Source organism: Nicotiana sylvestris, chromosome 11 (assembly GCF_000393655.2).
Source record: "Nicotiana sylvestris chromosome 11, ASM39365v2, whole genome shotgun sequence".
NCBI lineage: Eukaryota > Viridiplantae > Streptophyta > Magnoliopsida > Solanales > Solanaceae > Nicotiana > Nicotiana sylvestris.
The window spans coordinates 11,543,745-11,568,463 of NC_091067.1; positions in this window are offsets into that span (position 1 = coordinate 11,543,745).

Genomic DNA, 24,719 nt, shown 5'->3' on the forward strand with positions numbered 1-24,719 from the left:
CAGGAGAAGAAGAAAGATGTCAGCAACCGGCAACCAAACAGCAAACACAGCAACAACAACCAACAGCCCACAAACGACTCAACAGCAATTTCAAACGATAAAATCCATAGTGGTCGAGTACCCACTAATCGATCCCAGAGACAGAATAACGAGACAGTCGAGAACACTAGCCTATTTTGATGCAATAGCAAAAGAAATTCAATAGTCACACAAGCTCAGCAAATAGCCCAACACAGCTTCGATAATCAGTAAGATTGAACTCAATCCACAACACACAGAAACTTAGTGCAGTAACAATCACAGCAGAAGATACACAAACTTCTCTTAATGGAACAATAACAGCCCAGCTCGGGTGACTGACTTGGCCAGGACAGCTTAACCAACATAAACTCTTATGTAATTTTCAGACAGTGTTTGGTTACAATATTCCAAGACTTTATGTTTCTTTCTTTCTCTCAAGACTGAAAAATGTCCAGCCTAAGACCCTTAAACTTCCAGCCTCCCTTATGTTCTAAAACAACTTATTTATAAGCTAATCGACCTAGTGCAGCTAAGCTGCCTGCCTCCTCAACTTTGCAGTCTGCCCATCCCTATTAAGCCCATCCTCAGCATCTTTTGATGCCAGCCCTTTTGTTCCCCACGCCTGGCTTTCTTTAATCAAGAGTTATGGGTTCATTTTAGTATTCATTTTAAATTCCCATGCTCTTATGTCTTGTTCCCCATTGGCATTAATTTAATCCCAAATTAGTACCCTATTTGTCAGCTCACTTAAACTAATTACTTCTGTTCTTTTTAACACCCCAGATTACCCCCGTTAACCTTGATTATTACTGCCCCTGCCTATTACAGCATTAGGGCATTTTTGCACTGATGAAAGCTCGAACTCAGGACTGCCTAGTCTGAACCTTTTCAGTCAGTTTTATAGTGCAAACAAACCATTTCAAACAATGCTGGGGCATACAGTCAGTGACAAAGACTCAATTAGTCATGAGACCTTATTAGCTCATTTGATTTATTAGTTATAGAAAGCTAATCGACGATATTTATCGAGTCGACTATACTAATTATAACAGATAATAATCAATCGCTCACATAAACAATACGTTTAGGGATCTAAAGGGTATCAGACAACTTTTATTAAATTACTGGGCCTATATGAATTAGTTCCTTTGACGACCAATCTAATCGAACAGGTTCATCACAGAGTACATTCAGAATACAAACAGAAGACAAACGACCAAATAAAAGGTCTTTACAGAGATGAAAGAAATCTGGATGAAAAATAACAAAAATAACAAACAAACACAAAGAGATATGCTGACAACTTATTTGGAAATAAAACAAAAGAACGGAAAACTTACCAAAACGTTTAAACCAAACAGACCCAAATCAAACTTGACTTCGAACTTTTGAGGCCGAACAAACTTTAATCAGGGTGTTCTCACATGAGAACACCTTGGTTAAGGTCTATTAGACCTCAAACCTATGTCAAAACTGGCCGGGTTCCCAGGTGCATGTGTTTCAAAAGTCTGGATTTCCAGATCTGGATTTTTGGGAGTTGTGGGTGGATTCGGACCAAACCAAGCTTGGTTTGGTCACGAGGAAGGTCAGGAGAGTGTCTAGCATGAAGATGGGGTGGTTTGGCATAGGTCCAGGTTCGACTCAAATCTTCAAACGAAGATTCGAGACGAACGGAAGTGATTCGAGGCTTGTGGTTAGTGGATTCGTGTTCAGGATGGTCGGGTGCATCGGGGGTGTTATTTTGGTGGTCATCGGAACTGTGGTTGCCAGGCTTATGGTGGGAAACCTAGGCTGCTAGGGTTTGAGAGGAAAGGGAGCCTGGGGAAGATGGTGAATAGTGGCCGAGGGGGGGGTGTGGCTTGGGGCGTGGGGTAAGGGGGTTAGGTTTATATATGTATTGAGGGTTTAGATCCTGGCCATTGGATCAATTGAGATCAAGGGCCAGGATCTAACCATTGAGGAGGGACGACGTCGTTCGGGAGATGATAGTGGGTTATGACCGGGTAGGGGATTGGATCGGGTCATGTTGACGGGTTTAGAGGAAGGCCTGGATCCGTTGGATCAATGGGAATGAACGGCCCAGATTAACTTGCCTGAAACGACGTCGTTTCGACTTAGCAGGGGCTGTATTGGACCGTTTGATTGCCATGAATCAACGGCTCAGATTGAGGCGCTGATACGACGTCGTTTGGGACGTGTCCGGGCAGCCTGTGTTTGGACTGGATCTGTGTCCTGGTCTTGGGCCTATTTTGTTTCATTTCTTGGCCCAAACCGATTTTCCCTACTCTTTTGCTTTTGTTTTCTTTCTTATTATTTTTTCTTTTCTTTTAAACAAAATAAAAATAACAAATAATAAGGTAACGGAATTAAACAACAATGCAACATTTTAACACAATTATCACAAAAATATTTACGTAGGTTAGCTAAAAGCCTAGGGCGAACGGTGCACATATATATTTTTTGAATTTTCTTTTACTGACCGAATTATGGTTTAACCATCCTAATACATATATTTTGTATTTTGTTTGTTAATGATTAAATGCAAAAAGGAATGGACAGATCCACAAGTGACTAACAACACATGAAAACTCGAACAATTGTACAACGAAGCCATTTGTCACTATTTTTATTTTCTTTTGGAGCGAATGTCCGTAAAGCAAAAATCACGTGCTTACAGCTGCCCCTCTTTGCACGGAGACACGAAGGGTTTTCGCGCAAAGATAAAGCGAGCGATTTTTGCCCGTCCGAATACTCCGTGTGAAGCATTTTTGAAAAAGATTTGACCGAACCTTTGCTTCGGAGGTTTCCTACATATCCTGGGCTGAACAGGAATCAGGTCAATGTAGTTCGGGAAATTTGGTAGCTGGGACTACCATGTGACTGTATTGCTTGCTGTTGTTGTGCGCTGTTGTACGCTGCTGTAGGATGCTATTGCTCAACCGATCTCCCTATTACATTGCTCTAAAAAGGAATAAACAAGAAGCTAAGCTAAACTAAGGATCCTGAAGTCTCATTCATCTTCGATTTGTTCTTGTTGCCTTGCTTTCTTGTCGGCTATCGCTTTCCTCTGATGCCTTTATCTTGTGACTTTGGGAGATGATGCTGATCCTTCGCTGACGTTTGAATGCCAGTTTTCGTCACTTTGCTTGACCCGCTGGGGATACGACTTTCTTCTTTAAATCTTTCAATGGTTTCCTCAGTGGTATGGCTTTTCATCAGAATTGTTATGTTGGGCATGCCATAGCGTTCCCAAACTGCTCTTTTGAGACGCGTTCCTTCTTCCCTTTGAATGTGCGCTTGCTTTTGCAGTTGTCTGCTTCTTGGTGCTGAGGATTTTATTGTTTCCCGTTTGGGGATCTCTGTCGTAACCTTCCGTCTTCAGGTGGGGTGACTGATTCCAAAATCTAGAGCTGAATGTATTCCCGCATTATACTGGTGGGCGACCTAGAACTTAAAAGTATTCCCGCATTATACTGGTGGGCGACCTAGAACTTAAAAGTATTCCCGCATTATACTGGTGGGCGACCTAGAACTTAAAAGTATTCCCGCATTATACTGGTGGGCGACCTAGAACTTAAATGTATTCCCGCATTATACTGGTGGGCGACCTAGAACTTAAAAGTATTCCCGCATTATACTGGTGGGCGACCTAGAACTTAAAAGTATTCCCGCATTATACTGGTGGGCGACCTAGAACTTAAATGTATTCCCGCATTATACTGGTGGGCGACCTAGAACTTAAATGTATTCCCGCATTATACTGGTGGGCGACCTAGAACTTAAAAATATTCCCGCATTATACTGGTGGGCGACCTAGAACTTAAATGTATTCCCGCATTATACTGGTGGGCGACCTAGAACTTAAAAATATTCCCGCATTATACTGGTGGGCGACCTAGAACTCAAATGTATTCCCGCATTATACTGGTGGGCGACCTAGAACTTAAAAGTATTCCCGCATTATACTGGTGGGCGACCTAGAACTTAAAAGTATTCCCGCATTATACTGGTGGGCGACCTAGAACTTAAAAGTATTCCCGCATTATACTGGTGGGCGACCTAGAACTTAAAAGTATTCCCGCATTATACTGGTGGGCGACCTAGAACTTAAAAATATTCCCGCATTATACTGGTGGGCGACCTAGAACTTAAATGTATTCCCGCATTATACTGGTGGGCGACCTAGAACTTAAAAATATTCCCGCATTATACTGGTGGGCGACCTAGAACTTAAAAATATTCCCGCATTATACTGGTGGGCGACCTAGAACTTAAATGTATTCCCGCATTATACTGGTGGGCGACCTAGAACTTAAAAGTATTCCCGCATTATACTGGTGGGCGACCTAGAACTTAAAAGTATTCCCGCATTATACTGGTGGGCGACCTAGAACTTAAAAATATTCCCGCATTATACTGGTGGGCGACCTAGAACTTAAAAGTATTCCCGCATTATACTGGTGGGCGACCTAGAACTTAAAAATATTCCCGCATTATACTGGTGGGCGACCTAGAACTTAAATGTATTCCCGCATTATACTGGTGGGCGACCTAGAACTTAAAAGTATTCCCGCATTATACTGGTGGGCGACCTAGAACTTAAAAGTATTCCCGCATTATACTGGTGGGCGACCTAGAACTTAAATGTATTCCCGCATTATACTGGTGGGCGACCTAGAACTTAAATGTATTCCCGCATTATACTGGTGGGCGACCTAGAACTTAAAAGTATTCCCGCATTATACTGGTGGGCGACCTAGAACTTAAAAGTATTCCCGCATTATACTGGTGGGCGACCTAGAACTTAAAAATATTCCCGCATTATACTGGTGGGCGACCTAGAACTTAAAAGTATTCCCGCATTATACTGGTGGGCGACCTAGAACTTAAAAATATTCCCGCATTATACTGGTGGGCGACCTAGAACTTAAATGTATTCCCGCATTATACTGGTGGGCGACCTAGAACTTAAAAGTATTCCCGCATTATACTGGTGGGCGACCTAGAACTTAAAAGTATTCCCGCATTATACTGGTGGGCGACCTAGAACTTAAATGTATTCCCGCATTATACTGGTGGGCGACCTAGAACTTAAATGTATTCCCGCATTATACTGGTGGGCGACCTAGAACTTAAAAGTATTCCCGCATTATACTGGTGGGCGACCTAGAACTTAAAAGTATTCCCGCATTATACTGGTGGGCGACCTAGAACTTAAAAATATTCCCGCATTATACTGGTGGGCGACCTAGAACTTAAAAGTATTCCCGCATTATACTGGTGGGCGACCTAGAACTTAAAAATATTCCCGCATTATACTGGTGGGCGACCTAGAACTTAAATGTATTCCCGCATTATACTGGTGGGCGACCTAGAACTTAAAAGTATTCCCGCATTATACTGGTGGGCGACCTAGAACTTAAAAATATTCCCGCATTATACTGGTGGGCGACCTAGAACTTAAATGTATTCCCGCATTATACTGGTGGGCGACCTAGAACTTAAAAATATTCCCGCATTATACTGGTGGGCGACCTAGAACTTAAAAATATTCCCGCATTATACTGGTGGGCGACCTAGAACTTAAATGTATTCCCGCATTATACTGGTGGGCGACCTAGAACTTAAAAATATTCCCGCATTATACTGGTGGGCGACCTAGAACTTAAAAATATTCCCGCATTATACTGGTGGGCGACCTAGAACTTAAAAGTATTCCCGCATTATACTGGTGGGCGACCTAGAACTTAAAAATATTCCCGCATTATACTGGTGGGCGACCTAGAACTTAAAAATATTCCCGCATTATACTGGTGGGCGACCTAGAACTTAAAAGTATTCCCGCATTATACTGGTGGGCGACCTAGAACTTAAATGTATTCCCGCATTATACTGGTGGGCGACCTAGAACTTAAAAATATTCCCGCATTATACTGGTGGGCGACCTAGAACTTAAATGTATTCCCGCATTATACTGGTGGGCGACCTAGAACTTAAAAGTATTCCCGCATTATACTGGTGGGCGACCTAGAACTTAAAAGTATTGAAATTGTTTCCCCGTTCTTCCGAGAAAATTTTCGACAATCGGCAGAAAATTTTCTGCCCCGGTTTTTGGTAACTTCCATGGCATTGCATCTTGTTGCCGTCATCAATTCTTTGCTCTCCTGCAAAAGACAAAAGGTTTTAGTCAGTTTTAATCGTGGGGGTAGAGGGTGCCTTTCTGGCGAGCCATTTTTCTCTCTTCCCCTTTTCTTGCTCTTTGTCCCCATAATTGGTTGGCAGGCAAAGTTGCCTGTTGGGGATCTCTAGCCTGCTGGGGATATGGTTTTCAATTTATCCCCTTTTCTGCTTTCTTTTAAAACACATGATGTGGGAGTCTGCTTCTAACTCCCGAAACCACTCCCTTTGGAGCTTACTTCTTCCAACATTTCCGAGCACAATCCCTGCATCGCCTGGGGCCGGCCTTTTAAGACTGTTTGTATTACCCTGCATTGGGTGAATTTCCCTTCGGTTTCTGGTAGTAAGCTTTGAAAAATCCTTTAAAGAACACTTTTTTAGGAAAAGAAAATAAAGATATGGAAAAGAGAAAATCTTTCTGAACCAATCTTTTGTGGGAGGAGACAATCAAAAGAACTTATCTGGATGACACAACTGGTCCCCGTGATCATGACATGCACCATAGATTCCCGACCCAGTCTATTTGTATCAATTGATTTGTCCGACGGGCTGACTTGCTGGGGATGATAAATGGATGTTCATCTTGTTGCGAATGTGGTAGGTTTCGCTGCTCTATCTTGTCGCCTCATAGTGCCCTTCGAGGGGTTTTCACTAATGAGACTCTCTCTTTTCTCTCATCTCCCGGCGCCTTATGGTGCCTGTGAAGGTTTTCACCAATAAGACTCTCTCATTTCATTTCCCTCATCTTACATCGCCTCTCGGTGCCTGTGAAGGTTTTCACCGATGAGACTCTCTCATTTTATTTCTTTTCGAGGAATCGGGGTGTTGTAGATATGATCCTCTCTTCTGGAGATTCTTTTGACTATCAACTCATTCCCAGTCTTACGATCCTTTTCTTTGCTGGGGATCGGTGTATCATTCTCGGCCTTATTTGCCGGATTTGGCATCTCTCGAACATTGATCGGGAGGTCTTTTGGATGTCGATGTTGGTTTTGGTGTGGGATTGAAGGAAGGCTAAAAATGAAAACCACTTGGAGGGTGATGTGCTACAACTTTTGGAATCAAACCTTTGTTGGAACTTAAAACATAACTTCTGCCCCAGTTTTCTTGCTTGGGGAATTTATTTATTTTTTTACTTTTATGTTGTGCTACGTGCGTTACGCACGCTGTGTCTATTATGCACACTATGTACATTATGCATCCTATATTTATTATGATGCATACTATGACCGAGCCGTGAGGCGCCTACGTATCCTCTTTGAGGAATCAGGTCAAACGTAGTTCCCACGGTTTTGTATTTCTTTATGATTTCATCTTCTTTTTCTTCTTCTTTTTCTTTTTTTTTTTTTTTTTTTCATGTCCTTTCCATTAGTGATTCCAAAAGAGGGGTATGAAAGAATTACTTAAGGCTCAAAGGGGGAAGCAAGGGTTAAACAGTGTTTGGATAGAAGAAAGAATTGCCTCCGTCATCTCATTATCCATCAAATGCCAAATACAAACAAATAAACCAAAAATTGCCATAATTAAAGAAATTACGCATAATATCTCTTGACTGCATCTGAATTGATAGCCATGTCGACACATCTACCTTCGATATCTGTCAAACACAGAGCGCCGTTGGACAATACTCTGGTCACGATATAAGGCCCTTGCCAATTTGGGGCGAATTTGCCTTTTGCTTCGACCTGATGTGGGAGGATCTTCTTTAACACCTGCTGCCCTACCTCAAACTTCCTGGGGCGCACCTTCTTGTTATATGCTCTTGCCATTCTCTTCTGATACAGTTGACCATGGCACACTGCTGCCAATCTTTTCTCATCTATCAGGCTCAACTGTTCCAATCGAGCTTTTACCCATTCATCATCATCAATCCCGGCTTCAGCGACAATTCGGAGGGATGGAATTTCGACCTCCGCTGGTATCACGGCCTCAGTTCCATACACCAACAAATAAGGAGTTGTGCCTATGGAGGTCCGGACGGTAGTGCGGTACCCCAACAAAGCAAAGGGTAATTTCTCGTGCCATTGTCTGGACCCTTCCACCATTTTTCGTAGTATCTTCTTGATATTCTTATTGGCTGCTTCGACTGCTCCATTCGCCTTGGGACGATATGGGGTGGAATTGCGGTGTGTAATCTTGAATTGTTGGCACACCTCTCTCATCAGGCTGCTATTAAGATTCGCGCCGTTATCCGTAATGATCACTTTTGGGATCCCAAATCTGCAGATGATATGGGAGTGAACAAAGTCCACCACCGCCTTCTTGGTTACCGATTTGAAGGTTTTAGCCTCCACCCATTTGGTGAAGTAATCAATGGTCACTAGAATGAACCTATGACCGTTGGACGCTGCTGGCTCGATAGGCCCAATGACATCCATGCCCCAGGCCACAAACGGCCAAGGTGCTGACATTGTATGTAACTCTGTTGGCGGAGAATGAATCAAATCTCCGTGTATCTGGCACTGATGGCATTTCCTCACGAAAGTGATACAGTCGTGTTCCATGGTTAGCCAATAACACCCTGTTCCGAAGGATCTTTCTCGCCAATACGTATCCGCTCATGTGTGGTCCGCAAACTCCCGCATGTACCTCTTCCATGACCGTCATTGCTTGACTGGCATCTACGCATCTCAACAATCCCAAATCCGGGGTTCTTTTGTACAATACTCCTCCACTGAGGAAGAAACCATTCGACAAACGCCGAAGGGCTCTTTTTTGGTCTCCCGAGGCATGTTCTGGATATATCCCCATTCTGAGGTATTCCTTGATATCATGAAACCAGGGTTCGCCATCTGCTTCTTCTTCTACGGTATTGCAGTAGGCGTGCTGATCACGGACTTGGATATGCAGAGGATCAACATACATTTTGTCAGGGTGGTGCAGCATTGATGCTAAGGTGGCTAAAGCATCTGCAACCTCATTGTGAACTCTCGGGATGTGTTTGAACTTCACCGATCGAAATTGCTTGCTCAGATCATGCAAGCATTGTCGGTATGGTATGAGCTTTAGATCTCGTGTTTCCCATTCACCCTGAATTTGATGTACCAAGAGGTCCGAGTCTCCCAAGACCAAGACGTCTTGGACATCCATGTCAGCAGCCAAGCGCAGACCCAGAATGCAAGCCTCATATTCGGCCATATTGTTAGTGCAATAGAAGCGCAGTTGGGCCGTAACAGGATAATGCCGTCCTGTTTCAGAAATGAGTACTGCCCCTATTCCAACCCCTTTTGCGTTTGCCGCTCCATCAAAGAAAAGCTTCCAACCCGGTTCCTCGGGTAATTCCAACTCATTTGTATGCATCACCTCTTCGTCAGGAAAATACGTTCTTAAAGGCTCGTATTTTTCGTCAACGGGATTCTCTGCCAAATGGTCTGCCAGTGCCTGGGCTTTCATGGCCGTCCTCGTTACGTAGATGATATCAAACTCTGTGAGCAGAATTTGCCACTTTGCCAACCTTCCCGTGGGCATAGGTTTCTGAAAGATATACTTCAATGGGTCCAAGCGGGATATGAGATAAGTAGTATATGAGGACAGGTAGTGCTTCAACTTCTGAGCTACCCAAGTCAGGGCGCAGCATGTTTTCTCGAGTTGAGTGTACTTGACCTCATGCACTGTGAATTTCTTGCTAAGATAGTAGATGGCCTGCTCCTTCCTTCCTGTGTCATCATGTTGCCCCAGTACACAACCAAATGAATTTTCCAAGACCGTCAGGTAAAGGATTAGGGGTTTCCCGGGCTTAGGTGGGACCAACACGGGTGGATTAGACAGATACCCTTTGATTTGGTCGAAAGCCTCTTGACACTCTGTCGTCCAACCTTCTGCAGCATCCTTTCTCAGTAGCCGAAATATGGGCTCACAAGTTGCTGTGAGTTGAGCGATGAACCTGCTGATGTAATTGAGTCTACCCAGCAAACTCATTACCTCTGTTTTGTTCCTTGGCGGTGGCAAGTCTCGGATGGATTCAATTTTGGATGGGTCTAACTCAATCCCCCGTCGACTGACGATGAATCCTAGCAACTTTCCTGATGGAACCCCGAATGCGCATTTGGCCGGGTTAAGCTTGATATCATACCTCCGGAGTCTTTGGAAAAATCTCCTTAGGTCTGCCACATGGTCCTCCTGACGCCAAGATTTGATGATCACATCATCGACGTACACCTCTATTTCTTTGTGTATCATGTCATGAAACACAGCAGTCATTGCTCGCATGTACGTTGCCCCAGCGTTCTTTAAACCGAACGGCATTACCCGATAGCAGTAGGTTCCCCATGGCGTAATAAATGCTGTCTTCTCAGCATCCTCTTCGTCCATTAGGATCTGATGATATCCCGCATAGCAATCCACAAAGGATCCGATCTCGCGCCCAGCGCAGTTATCGATCAAGATATGAATGTTGGGTAACGGGAAATTGTCCTTGGGACTTGCTTTGTTGAGGTTGCGGTAGTCGACGCACACCCTGATTTTTCCGTCCTTCTTTGGGACTGGTACCACATTGGCCAGCCACTCGGGATACCGAGTGACCCGAATGACCTTCGATTGCAACTGCTTAATCACTTCTTCTTTGATCTTTACACTCATTTCTGTTTTAAATTTCCTTAGTTTTTGCTTGACCGGAGGGTATGCCGGGTCAGTGGGCAATTTGTGAACCACTAAATTGGTGCTCAATCCAGGCATATCATCATATGACCATGCAAAAACATCTTTGAATTCCCTGAGAGTTTTGATCAATTCTGCTTTGACATTTGGCTCAATGTGGATGCTAATTTTGGTCTCTTGGATGATATCAGCGTCTCCTAGGTTCACAGCCTCAGTGTCATTTAGGTTAGGCTTGGGTTTCTCTTCAAATTGGCACAGTTCTCGATTTATTTCTTCGAAGGCTTCTCCTTCGTCACATTCGGATTCATTATCACAAACGACCTCTTGCATTGTTGAGTCAGATTCAGATTGATTTATTAGACTAGGTCGAAGATCCGCTGTGCATGCCATGTCATTAGGACCAGTAAAAAGAGAACTGTTCAGAAAGAAAAAGGACAAAACCAGAAATTAAAATGGGACAAAAGAAAAGAACTTTATTAAATTTGCAGGATAAAAAGGGTTCACACTTTTACGAAACGAAAGTAAAATTGGGATTACACCCTTGGATAATCCGATCAAACAAACAAACAAACAAAACATTAATCAAAGCCTACTACCAAGACTCCCCTCGGACAGGAAGAGGAGTAACCGTCCAATTGTTGGTCTTGGCCTCAGGCCCCACAAATTGTATCTCTGCCCTGCTGGAACCCTCTCCAGCTTCCACCATACTGACATCCGCAAATAGCCTTTCAAAACTCTGATTGAGGTCTTCATTTATTCCGATCAAAGGTCCTCGAATCTTTGGGATTGCTGACCCCTTGGTACTAGCTTTAACAAAAGACCTCGAGAGGCGTGGTACTGGTTTAGGCAGAAACCAGACTCTCTTCTTCATTTTTCGCGCTTGCTTCCTGTCTGCTGGGGTTGGTTTGAACCCCAACCCGAAAGTTTCCAGATTCTTAGGAAGGGAGACAGGTTGGACTATCCCTTGAAGTTCAACTCCCAGGCCTTTTCCCGGCACAAACCCATTACCCAGCATCTCCGATACCATCATGACTGTTGCGGCAGCTACCCTAGGGTGCGGGATGATTTCTCCTTCAGAGATTTTGTTGGCCGACCCTGTATCGAGAATCTGGTAGACCCAAGGACCCTTGTCATCAGTGGTCTCTATGAAAGGCACAATGGTTCCGCCCATGGTGCATGTCGTATCCTCGCCGTGCAACACGACCTCTTGTCTTTCCCACTCGAACTTCACTGTCTGATGTAGGGTGGAAGGCACCGCTTTAGCTGCGTGAATCCAGGGTCGTCCTAACAGCAAGTTGTAAGATACCGTGGCGTCCAATACCTGGAATTCCATGGTAAACAGGACCGGGCCAATGGTTAGTTCAAGTACAACATCCCCCACAGTGGCTGTTCCGTTTCCGTCAAACCCTCGGACACAGATGCTATTCTCCCGGATTCTTCCACGGTCAATCTTTAACTGGTCCAGGGTGGATAATGGACAAATATTGGCGCTTGAGCCGTTATCCACCAATACTCGGGTTACCACCGAGTCTTCACATTTGACAGCTAGGTATAGAGCTTTGTTGTGCTCTGTACCTTCCACCGGCAGGTCATCATCTGAGAATGTCACTCTGTTCACCTCGAAAATCTTGCTGGCAATGGTTTCCAGGTGGTTTACAGAAATCTCACTGGGTACATGGGCCTCGTTCAATATTTTTAACAGGGCTCGGCGATGTTCCTCGGAATGGAGGAGTAATGACAATAGTGAGATCTGGGCAGGTGTTTTTCTCAGCTGCTCAACCACAGAATAGTCTTGCACTTTCATCTTCCTCAGGAAGTCTTCGGCCTCTTCTTCTGACACTGGCTTCTTGGTTGCCACTGGGTTGGTTTTCCTTAACTCCATCGGAGCAAAACATCGACCTGATCGAGTCAGCCCTTGCGCTTCACAACTGACTTCTTCCACCTGTTTTCCTTGGTACGTTACCACTGCTTTTTCATATTTCCAGGGGACAGCCCTGCTGTCAAGCATTGGCAGTTGGACCACCGGCTTTATGGTTACCCGTTCTCTACATACCCCTTTCAACACGACTGCCGATGTGGGCAGGATCCCTGGTATTACCAACTTGCTTGGCTCGGGTTTGCTTGCTATGGCGGACGGGTTCTTCCCCCATATTACTACCGGCTTGACGCCTTCTCCCTGCGACTGTACATTTGTTCCTCCACTGGTTAAGACTTCTTTTGGGGCAGCTTGGATCATCATCACTGTTTGTGAGGGTTTTCTTAATTCACCTCCCTCACACACCAACTCAATCATGTGAGCTTCGTGGTGCGCTGGCAGCGGATTTTGGTTGATGTTAGGAGCCTCCGGTGTCTGGACCTCGATCTTATTGGTGTCAATAAGATCCTGTATGGCGTGCCTTAACTTCCAACACTTCTCGGTATCGTGCCCAAGCATCCCTGAACAGTATTCACAACTGATTGAACGATCCAAATTCTGAGGCGGGGGATTTGGTTCCCGAGTATGGACGGGACTAACCAAACCCAATTGCCGCAGCTTGTGGAACACAGCGGTGTAGGTTTCTCCCAGTTCGGTGAAGGTTCTTTGCTTCCGCAACCTGTCATTTCTGGCATCTGGATTTCCCCGGAAACCTGCCCCTGAAGGATTTCTATATGCCCTTGGTGGAGGGTAAGTGTTTTGTGGTGGTGCATATATGTTCTGGGGAGCCGGTGCGCGCCATTGTGGGCGAACCGGAGGCTGAGTGTATACCTGGGCTTGGTGTACGGAACAATGTGGTTCTCGAGGTGGATAGAAATTTTGTGGTGGGTTGTATGGATAGTTTGACCTGTGAGGCCTGGGTTGGTTGTAGTGTGGCCTGCCAGCCCTGGACCAACTGCCTGCCTCGATCGTGGCAACCTCTTCTTTCTTTCTTCTTAGCGCACCTCCCGTGCCGCTTTGAATAGCCTGGGTCGTGGCCTTAAGTGCCGAATAGTTTAAGATCTTGTCCGACCTCAAACCTTCTTCTATCATGACCCCTATTTTGACTACCTCGTTGAAAGATTTTCCAACCGTTGTCACCAAGTGACCAAAGTAGGTTGGATCCAATGTCTGCAAAAAGTAGTCTACCATTTCTCCCTCTCTCATGGGAGGATCGACTCTAGCTGCTTGTTCTCTCCAGCGGAATCCGAACTCGCGAAAACTTTCCCCGGGTTTCTTCCCAGTCCTCAGTAACGTGAGACGGTCAGGAACTATCTCCAGATTGTACTGGAAATGACCTGCAAAAGCCTGCGCCAGGTCATCCCACGTGTACCACCTGCTGAAATCCTGCCTGGTATACCATTCCAGTGCAGATCCGCTCAGACTTTGGCCGAAGTAAGCTATCAAAAGCTCATCCTTGCCTCCTGCCCCTCTCATTTTGCTACAGAATCCCCGCAAATGTGCCATGGGATCACCGTGCCCTTCATATAAATCAAACTTGGGCATCTTGAACCCAGCCGGGAGTTGGACATCTGGGAAAGGGCACAGATCTTTGTATGCCACGCTGACTTGATTGCCCAGCCCGTGCAAGTTTCTGAAGGATTGCTCCAGGCTTTTGAACTTTCTTAACACTTCATCCTGTTCTGGGGCCTTAACAGGCTTCTCAACCTCTGCCGGTACTTCCAAATGGGGATTGTAAACCTGTGGTTCCGGTGCGTGGAATGTAGGCTCAGGGGGATAGTACTGTGTATCGTGAGCCTGAAACAATGGCTCACTGGTCGTTCGCTGCAAAGGGGCTGATGCAGGTCCCACAAAAATGGGAATATTGGATGTTGGGAGAGGTTGGTGGGGTGGTGGAGCTTGGGAATCATGAGGGCTTCTCTCTTGATGATAGAGGGGGTTTGGGCGGCTTGTGGAAGGGCCAGAGTGAGGGTACTCCGGCACGTGTCCCAGTGTCTCAGGGCTCTTTTGCGTTTTGGCCAGGGCTAGCTGCATTGCATGCATCTCCAGTCCCATCCTCTCAATCTTTTCCATTGCCTCTTTTAGCAACTGGCTCATCGGCCTTTCTTCCTCATTACTATTCTCAGAAGTGGTCATGCTCGTTGCTACCGGTCCTTTGGATCTGGTTTGGTATGAATGTGTTGCCAGAATTCTTTAACAACTAACTGTCTGGTATCAGACAACAACAAACTGGTTAGTGTTAGAGCTTAACAGATTTGGTCATAACACATAGAGGATGCAATGCACCTAGGCAATTAATCGTTTCTACATGCCTTGCCTTAAACAACATACGTCATCCCGGTTCGCTCATTCATCCATTTTTAAAGTACTTTGGGAAACCCTGTGTTTTATTTTGTATTTTTATTTTTATTTATTAAAAGCGGTCGAATCTTATGGGGATTGCCTACGTATCACGTTCCCGCGTGAATCAGACCAGGCGTAGTTCTGCCTTAAAGTAAAGAAACACAAAATTCTTGTGAAATCGTTAAATTCATTCTCAAAATTTTGCTATTACAAATTACTTCAAGCAAGGAATAGCAATAGTACAGGACTCCACAGTTCTTAAGCCGTTTTGACTAAAAGAAAAGAAAACAACATATGGAAAAACAACAAAACCAAATAAACAAAACTCAACCAAAGATTAATTTTCCAACTTAGGGGCCCACGAGGCATCATTCGGCCTTTCCGCGGCCCTTGGTGTGAGGTCTCTCTGCAGACCTTTCAACTCATTCATGATTCGGTGAACGCAACCCATGATGGAAACAATGAGGGTCTTCCGGGGCATTTGCTCGCATGCCAGGCATCTCACGTAGATGTAATGCCCAATCTCGTCGATCCTTCCTCGAATGTTGTCCCTTTCTGCGAACAAATGCCTTATCTGTCGGTTCTTCAATCCCAGTGTTTGCGCGTTGTTGGCAAGCTGATCCTGGAATATCTCCATTTGTCGTTCCATTCTGTTCATTGCATCGTAACATTGCCTTCTGTCGGCTTGGGCATTTCGTGTTTGCTTGAGGATCCTTTCTCGAAGAGAGGCATTCGTTTCCTTTAAGGTCCCGATGCTCAATTCATACTCCCTTATGACTTGTTGCAGGTGCTGCCTCCGAGCCATCGCACCGTTTGCCCACTTGGTTCGCAATTTTGCCGTGCTGGCCCTGGCTTTTTCCAAATCTTTCTGGCATTTCGCAACCTGATCCTTTAACCCTGCTATCAATCTTTTATCTGCCCGGCTTCTCAGCTGGCTATTAGCCTCTTTTTTCATTCTCCGGATCTGAGCTTTGAGGACCTCGCCTTCTCTGATTAACTTGTTCCTTTCTCCCTCGTGGGCGGCAGACTGTAATTGGCACTCAAACCTCATATCCTGAACTTGTTGCTTCAGTTTGCCTGCTTTGACGAGATATTCCTGCTCTTTGGCCAACCAGCCCCACTGTTCTTGTGAAGATTTGACAAATTCTTGCAGGTGAGGTCTTTTGGTCGGTCTTCCAGATGATGTCTCCCCTTTGTACCAGGCCTGATACCCGGGCGAAACTTCCCCTTTTGCCTGATTCATTACACAAGTATTTGCTTCTAAGTATTGACATTGGCTCCAAATTTGACGAACCCTTGCTTCAGGAAACTGGCCGTCGGGACTGATCTCGATTACCTGGATGCTCAGATCCTCGTTTTTCGGCACTATCTGATACCTCCCAAGTTGCCTTAAAACCCGATGTGGTGCGTATGGTTGAATGCTCTTAAGTCCCATTAAAAGGAAATGGGGCCTAGCTGCTGGCATGTATATGACTTCGTCGATCGATAACCATCCTAGCGCCCATTGTATTTGACTGGCGTTGAGGGTATGGAAATATGAGGTCCATGCTGTGACTCCTTCTGGCAGGTAGGTTTCATTAACTCTGGTATAGAACTCCTCTATGCAGGTCTTTCCTGCGGATCCATGGCTCAGAAACGGGGCTCGGTGACATAGGTGTTCGGTCATCCACATTTGCAACAACAAATTGCAACCCTCGAAAAAGCTTCCTCCGGCTTTGCAAGAAGTGAGTGCCCGGAATATATCAGCTACTATCATGGGCGCCAACGTACTATCACTCTGTGTGAGCAACGTACTGACGACCCCTGCTATCTTTATGTCAATATTCCCATCTTTTCTTGGGAATACTAGTAGTCCTAAGAAAGTTATCATGAAAGCAATTCGTCTATGTTCTTCCCACTTCTGGCGATTACCTTTGCTGCACAACTGGTTTTCTGGCTTGTCGAATCCTCCTATGTGACCATATCTTTGATATATGAAACTCATGCTGCAAAAACCTTTTGCCAAGTCAGGGTTATGAATTGTTCTGACTATCTTTAAGGAGTCCAGGAACCGGTGTACTGCCACAGCTCTCGGAGCAATCAGATATTTGTGCCTCAAAGGAGTCTCAGCGCTGCCGATATACCCTGCTATTTCTTCTAAAGTTGGGGTAAGTTCGAAATCTGAGAAGCGGAAGACATTGTGCGCAGGATCCCAGTGGGGGACTAGTGCCCTTATGATATCTCCTCGTGGCCTGATATCCAACAAACTCGTGAGGCCTTTCAGATACTTCTTGATTTCGTCATGCCCCTCTTTGCCCAAATCATTCCACCAGAGCCGCAATTGGAGGGGAATTTTATTCATGATTGAAAATGGTTCATTCGGAATCGTGCTCATTCTGCACATTTATTAATAAGATTTTAACAAACGACACTTATCCTGCTAAAAGCAAAAACATATGCGATTTTTTGAATTTTGAATTTTCATGTATATATATATAAAACTTTCTAAAGAAGTCAATATATATTATTTTTATTGTTTATTTGTTTATTTATTTATTTATTTCTTTTTTTTTTTTTTCGAAAAACTGGGAGCCTGAAAGGACTTTTCTAGACTTATAACAAGATAAATACTTTTACCATAAGTAAAGATATATACATTTGGAAATAAAGCAAAACTTTCGAATTTTTCATATATATATATAAAGCAAAACTTTCGAATTTATAAAAAAACAATTTTAAAAATAAGATTTTTTTTTGATTTTTATGATAAGACAACTCTATATTTCCATTGATATAATTTTATTATGAAAGATAGAACAACGACTTTTCAAAATTTTGGCCGAGTTTTGACAGTATTTGTTTTTTTTTTTTTTTTTTTCAAAATCAATTCCCAACCGTTATTTCCCCTTTTTTTTTTCACAATATTCCAAATATCAAAACACCGGTCAGCATGCGGGTATGAGACAAATAAATGCACGGAGAACAGTGGGATGCACCAGAATGGTCTTTTCATATCAGGTTGCTAGTCCTAGACGGACCCAACCCCTGTGTTGAGTCCCCTAAGTCATATGCAACGTGATGCAAATAAGCGTTCCTACTAGGGATCCGGCATGAAGTCACGTTATTCTATGTTCAAAACCTGGGTCGGTGTTCTAGACAGTGTACCCGAGCGGACAACTCGAGTTGAGGAAGGAGCTCCTTTCCGGGAACCAAAAGGCCAGCCGGCTTAGAAACTTTCCGAACCTCTTTTATTTGGGGTATGACACTAACAGAATAGGGAGTCTCAACCAGTAAGCACATCCCCGGAGGTAAGAAGAGAAAGGTTTCGGCACAGTTTATATACAGTTCAAATAATATCAAAGCGGTAAAAGCAGCATTTAGCACATTAGGCTCAAAACATGTAATAATCAGATAATAAATAAAGCCAAATAATAACAATTATTTTAAGCTCGAATTCTTAACCCTGAACCAGTGGTTCTGGGTCAGTTCCCCAGCAGAGTCGCCAGAGCTGTCACACCTCCTTTTTCCGCACCCGCATGGGCGCAAAGGAGTTTTTTCCAAGTAAAGGACAATCGAAACGGGATTGGTTTAATTATTTCAGAGTCGCCACTTGGGAGATTTAGGGTGTCCCAAGTCACCAATTTTAATCCCGAGTCGAGGAAAAGAATGACTCCATATTACAGTCTGCGTACCAGAAATCCGGATAAGGAATTCTGTTAACCCGGGAGAAGGTGTTAGGCATTCCCGAGTTCCGTGGTTCTAGCACGGTCGCTCAACTGTTATATTCGGCTTGATTATCTGATTTCATACAAGTGTGAACTTATGTGCAAAATTTAACTTTTAACCGCTTTTATCATTTACTGTTTTTATCAAGAATTGCAACGTTGTGAAAATGTATCTCGAACCACGTCACAATCAATGTACCCGTGGTCGTCGACACACTTTGACTCCGTTGAGATTTGGATTTGGGTCACATCAATGTGCACCCGAGTTTAAGGAAATTAAATTATTAAAGGCGCGCCTAAAGCGACTAGCGTATTTATTTTGGGTAGGACCGTGGAATTTTACTAAACGGTCCATCCCGAAGTCTAAACAATTTTTAAAGCAAATATTTACTGAGGGCCCCGCAATTTGTATTTTATTTGGCGAGGCTCATCTCATTCCTTTTTTTTTTCTTTTTTTTTTGAAATGAATTTGCAACGTCATGGACACGCACCTCGAACCACGTCACAATCAATGTACCCGTGATTAGAGACACATTTCGAATCCGTCGAGATTTGGATTTGGGTCACATAAATGTGCACCCAAGTTTAGGAAGGTAAGGTTTATTAAAGCGTGTCCTAAAGAGACTAACGTGTTGTTATTTTAGGAGGGTTGTGAGATTTGCTAAACAACCCGTCCGGGAAACTAAATGCTTCAATGATTTACATTTAACAAGGGCCCCGCATCTGCGTGTTTTGTTTATTTTCATCGAGGCTCATCTCGTTCTTATTTTAAAAGGACATCCTATAGCAACTACGTTTCTTGTCGTGTTTGCCTCTATCAATTGAAAACAGAGATAGTCCTAGTTAATTACATGCTTGCTGGTTATTTACAGCAGGATTCAAAATGCTTTTTAGAACAAGAAAATATGACTACGCACACGGGCAACTGATTGAACCTTACGGGCCCAAATCCAGCTCATGCGGAATGGGCCAGACCTGGGCCACTGTTTGTTCGATGAGGGCTTGCCTGGTCTGTTTCGACCTGGGCTCGACCCCTGTGAGGTTGAGGTCGTGAACTTGTTCTTGGTTCTATAGGCGTTGTTTATCAGTTATAAAGGGTCCGTTTATTAAAGGGAAAAACAATTAACTAAGGATGAATAGTTTTCGTGCGCTACTAGACATGCTGATCACTAACACAATTAATTTCTAAACTGCAGCCTACTACATGGTTGAAAAATTTTATCCAACAGCCTACACGCACAATCGGATGTCAAATTACCCTATATTTACAGTTACTATGTGTTTAAAGCTAACCCAGTATCCGAACAAAAATATAGGCTATCATACATCACAGATCATTCAGTGTACATGCTATACATAAAATAAACTATCTTCAACTCTTCTCTTTGTATTCATGCTCAACCTCAGATTACATTGACAGTATTAGTCGTGTACCTGGATGTTTGGACAATAGACAGGAGAAGAAGAAAGATGTCAGCAACCGGCAACCAAACAGCAAACACAGCAACAACAACCAACAGCCCACAAACGACTCAACAGCAATTTCAAACGATAAAATCCATAGTGGTCGAGTACCCACTAATCGATCCCAGAGACAGAATAACGAGACAGTCGAGAACACTAGCCTATTTTGATGCAATAGCAAAAGAAATTCAATAGTCACACAAGCTCAGCAAATAGCCCAACACAGCTTCGATAATCAGTAAGATTGAACTCAATCCACAACACACAGAAACTTAGTGCAGTAACAATCACAGCAGAAGATACACAAACTTCTCTTAATGGAACAATAACAGCCCAGCTCGGGTGACTGACTTGGCCAGGACAGCTTAACCAACATAAACTCTTATGTAATTTTCAGACAGTGTTTGGTTACAATATTCCAAGACTTTATGTTTCTTTCTTTCTCTCAAGACTGAAAAATGTCCAGCCTAAGACCCTTAAACTTCCAGCCTCCCTTATGTTCTAAAACAACTTATTTATAAGCTAATCGACCTAGTGCAGCTAAGCTGCCTGCCTCCTCAACTTTGCAGTCTGCCCATCCCTATTAAGCCCATCCTCAGCATCTTTTGATGCCAGCCCTTTTTGTTCCCCACGCCTGGCTTTCTTTAATCAAGAGTTATGGGTTCATTTTAGTATTCATTTTAAATTCCCATGCTCTTATGTCTTGTTCCCCATTGGCATTAATTTAATCCCAAATTAGTACCCTATTTGTCAGCTCACTTAAACTAATTACTTCTGTTCTTTTTAACACCCCAGATTACCCCCGTTAACCTTGATTATTACTGCCCCTGCCTATTGCAGCATTAGGGCATTTTTGCACTGATGAAAGCTCGAACTCAGGACTGCCTAGTCTGAACCTTTTCAGTCAGTTTTATAGTGCAAACAAACCATTTCAAACAATGCTGGGGCATACAGTCAGTGACAAAGACTCAATTAGTCATGAGACCTTATTAGCTCATTTGATTTATTAGTTATAGAAAGCTAATCGACGATATTTATCGAGTCGACTATACTAATTATAACAGATAATAATCAATCGCTCACATAAACAATACGTTTAGGGATCTAAAGGGTATCAGACAACTTTTATTAAATTACTGGGCCTATATGAATTAGTTCCTTTGACGACCAATCTAATCGAACAGGTTCATCACAGAGTACATTCAGAATACAAACAGAAGACAAACGACCAAATAAAAGGTCTTTACAGAGATGAAAGAAATCTGGATGAAAAATAACAAAAATAACAAACAAACACAAAGAGATATGCTGACAACTTATTTGGAAATAAAACAAAAGAACGGAAAACTTACCAAAACGTTTAAACCAAACAGACCCAAATCAAACTTGACTTCGAACTTTTGAGGCCGAACAAACTTTAATCAGGGTGTTCTCACATGAGAACACCTTGGTTAAGGTCTATTAGACCTCAAACCTATGTCAAAACTGGCCGGGTTCCCAGGTGCATGTGTTTCAAAAGTCTGGATTTCCAGATCTGGATTTTTGGGAGTTGTGGGTGGATTCGGACCAAACCAAGCTTGGTTTGGTCACGAGGAAGGTCAGGAGAGTGTCTAGCATGAAGATGGGGTGGTTTGGCATAGGTCCAGGTTCGACTCAAATCTTCAAACGAAGATTCGAGACGAACGGAAGTGATTCGAGGCTTGTGGTTAGTGGATTCGTGTTCAGGATGGTCGGGTGCATCGGGGGTGTTATTTTGGTGGTCATCGGAACTGTGGTTGCCAGGCTTATGGTGGGAAACCTAGGCTGCTAGGGTTTGAGAGGAAAGGGAGCCTGGGGAAGATGGTGAATAGTGGCCGAGGGGGGGGTGTGGCTTGGGGCGTGGGGTAAGGGGGTTAGGTTTATATATGTATTGAGGGTTTAGATCCTGGCCATTGGATCAATTGAGATCAAGGGCCAGGATCTAACCATTGAGGAGGGACGACGTCGTTCGGGAGATGATAGTGGGTTATGACCGGGTAGGGGATTGGATCGGGTCATGTTGACGGGTTTAGAGGAAGGCCTGGATCCGTTGGATCAATGGGAATGAACGGCCCAGATTAACTTGCCTGAAACGACGTCGTTTCGACTTAGCAGGGGCTGTATTGGACCGTTTGATTGCCATGAATCAACGGCTCAGATTGAGGCGCTGATACGACGTCGTTTGGGACGTGTCCGGGCAGCCTGTGTTTGGACTGGATCTGTGTCCTGGTCTTGGGCCTATTTTGTTTCATTTCTTGGCCCAAACCGATTTTCCCTACTCTTTTGCTTTTGTTTTCTTTCTTATTATTTTTTCTTTTCTTTTAAACAAAATAAAAATAACAAATAATAAGGTAACGGAATTAAACAACAATGCAACATTTTAACACAATTATCACAAAAATATTTACGTAGGTTAGCTAAAAGCCTAGGGCGAACGGTGCACATATATATTTTTTGAATTTTCTTTTACTGACCGAATTATGGTTTAACCATCCTAATACATATATTTTGTATTTTGTTTGTTAATGATTAAATGCAAAAAGGAATGGACAGATCCACAAGTGACTAACAACACATGAAAACTCGAACAATTGTACAACGAAGCCATTTGTCACTATTTTTATTTTCTTTTGGAGCGAATGTCCGTAAAGCAAAAATCACGTGCTTACAACGCGGAATCAACAAATAGAGCGATTGCTTATGGAAAGGGACAGAATCAAGGGAAGAATCGACGATATCGGGCACTACATCACCATAAAGTGCCTAGCTTGTGAGGATGTCCCGCACCACCTTCCTTGCTTCAATAATGATTTATGTCCACCAGATCATGGAAGATTTGAAGGATATGCAAAGGGACCTTGTACCAAAACCCGCGGCAAAGCCGAACGACGCCCCGCGGGCGCCAAAATTCAAAACTCTAAAACATTCATAACTTGAGTCTGTATCTTCCTTGTCTTCAGAGTCTGTTGACCGTCGGAGTTTGTATTTCCCGTTTTGGCATAAAATTCTGTAGTCTGTATCAAGTCTGTTAATTTCCTTTCAAAAATGTTTTGTCTTATAATAAAACGTTTTGTTGGTAAAGTTTGAAAAATCCAAAAATGGTGTCTTTATTTTCTGCACTTGTGGCAGAACTACGCCCGGTCTGATTCATGCAGGGACATGATACATAGGCAATCCACATAAGATTCGACCATCACTAAAAAGAAAAAAAAAGGCTAGGCATTGTGAATAAAAGAAAGGAAAAAAGGACATAAAAAGAAAAAGTAAGCCGGGATGACGCATGCAGTCAAAACAAAGACATGTTAGAAATGGTTAAACTGCCTAGGTACATTGCATTCCCCAATGTGAAATTGCAATGTGTTAAACTCTAACGCTAACAAGTTTGTTGTTTATTACCAGAGAAAGCTTTCAAAACAGTTAGCTCGTTAGAACGTTCTGGCAGATTACCATTACCACACAAGATCTAAAGGGCCCATTCTGGAAAGTATGTCTGGTTCGAACAATAGTGCTGAGGAGGAAAAAACAGAGATGTAAATGATGAAGGAGGAAGTAGACAGGTTGAGACAAGAGATAACTGGGATGCACCTAGCCTGGGCTAAGGGACAAACATCACCAATACTTCCCCCTATTCCTACCCTCTCACCATCTCGGACTCCGGAACACCCTTCCACTGGTCCATCAACGAGCTTCCCCATCGCCCAATACTATTAGGGGGAAACTTCCTATAATCCCCAAGCTTCACCACCCAAACAAAACACTCTTCCACCAATTGTTCCTGTTTTCGTGGCGCCTTCACCCGCCACATTGCAAAAATCACCCAAGGAACTAGTGTTTCAGGTTTACGACAACCAATACTATCCTCCTGAACTCACCTTCAAAACACCCGAGCCATACACTTACACCCCTCACCTTCAGATCCCGGCAGAAACTAAGAGGCAGGCTAAGAATCCGGAGCAGGACGAAGTGCTTCGTAAAGTGAAAAGCCTGGAAATTTTTTTCAGGAATATGCATGGATTGGGCAGCCAAGTTAGTGTGGCCTACAAAGATCTGTGTCCCTTCCCCGATGTTCAATTGCCGGCAGGTTTTAAGATGCTAAAGTTTGATCTATATGAGGGACATGGTGACCCCATGGCACATTTACGAGGCTTTTGTAGTAAGATGATAGGGGCGGGTGGAAAGGATGAGCTGCTGATAGCTTATTTTGGTCAAAGTTTAAGCAGATCCGCACTAGAATGGTACACGAGGCAGGATCCTAGCCCTGGGACGATCTAGCACAAGCATTTGCAGGTCACTTCCAGTATAACCTTGAGATCGTCCCTGACCATATCACATTGTTGAAACTTGAGAAAAAGCCTGGAGAGAGCTTCAGGGAATTCAGATTCCGTTGGAGAGAACATGCAGCAAGAGTCGATCTGCCAATGAGGGAAGGTGAAATGGTGGACTACTTCTTACAAACATTGGAGCCAACTTACTTTGGTCAC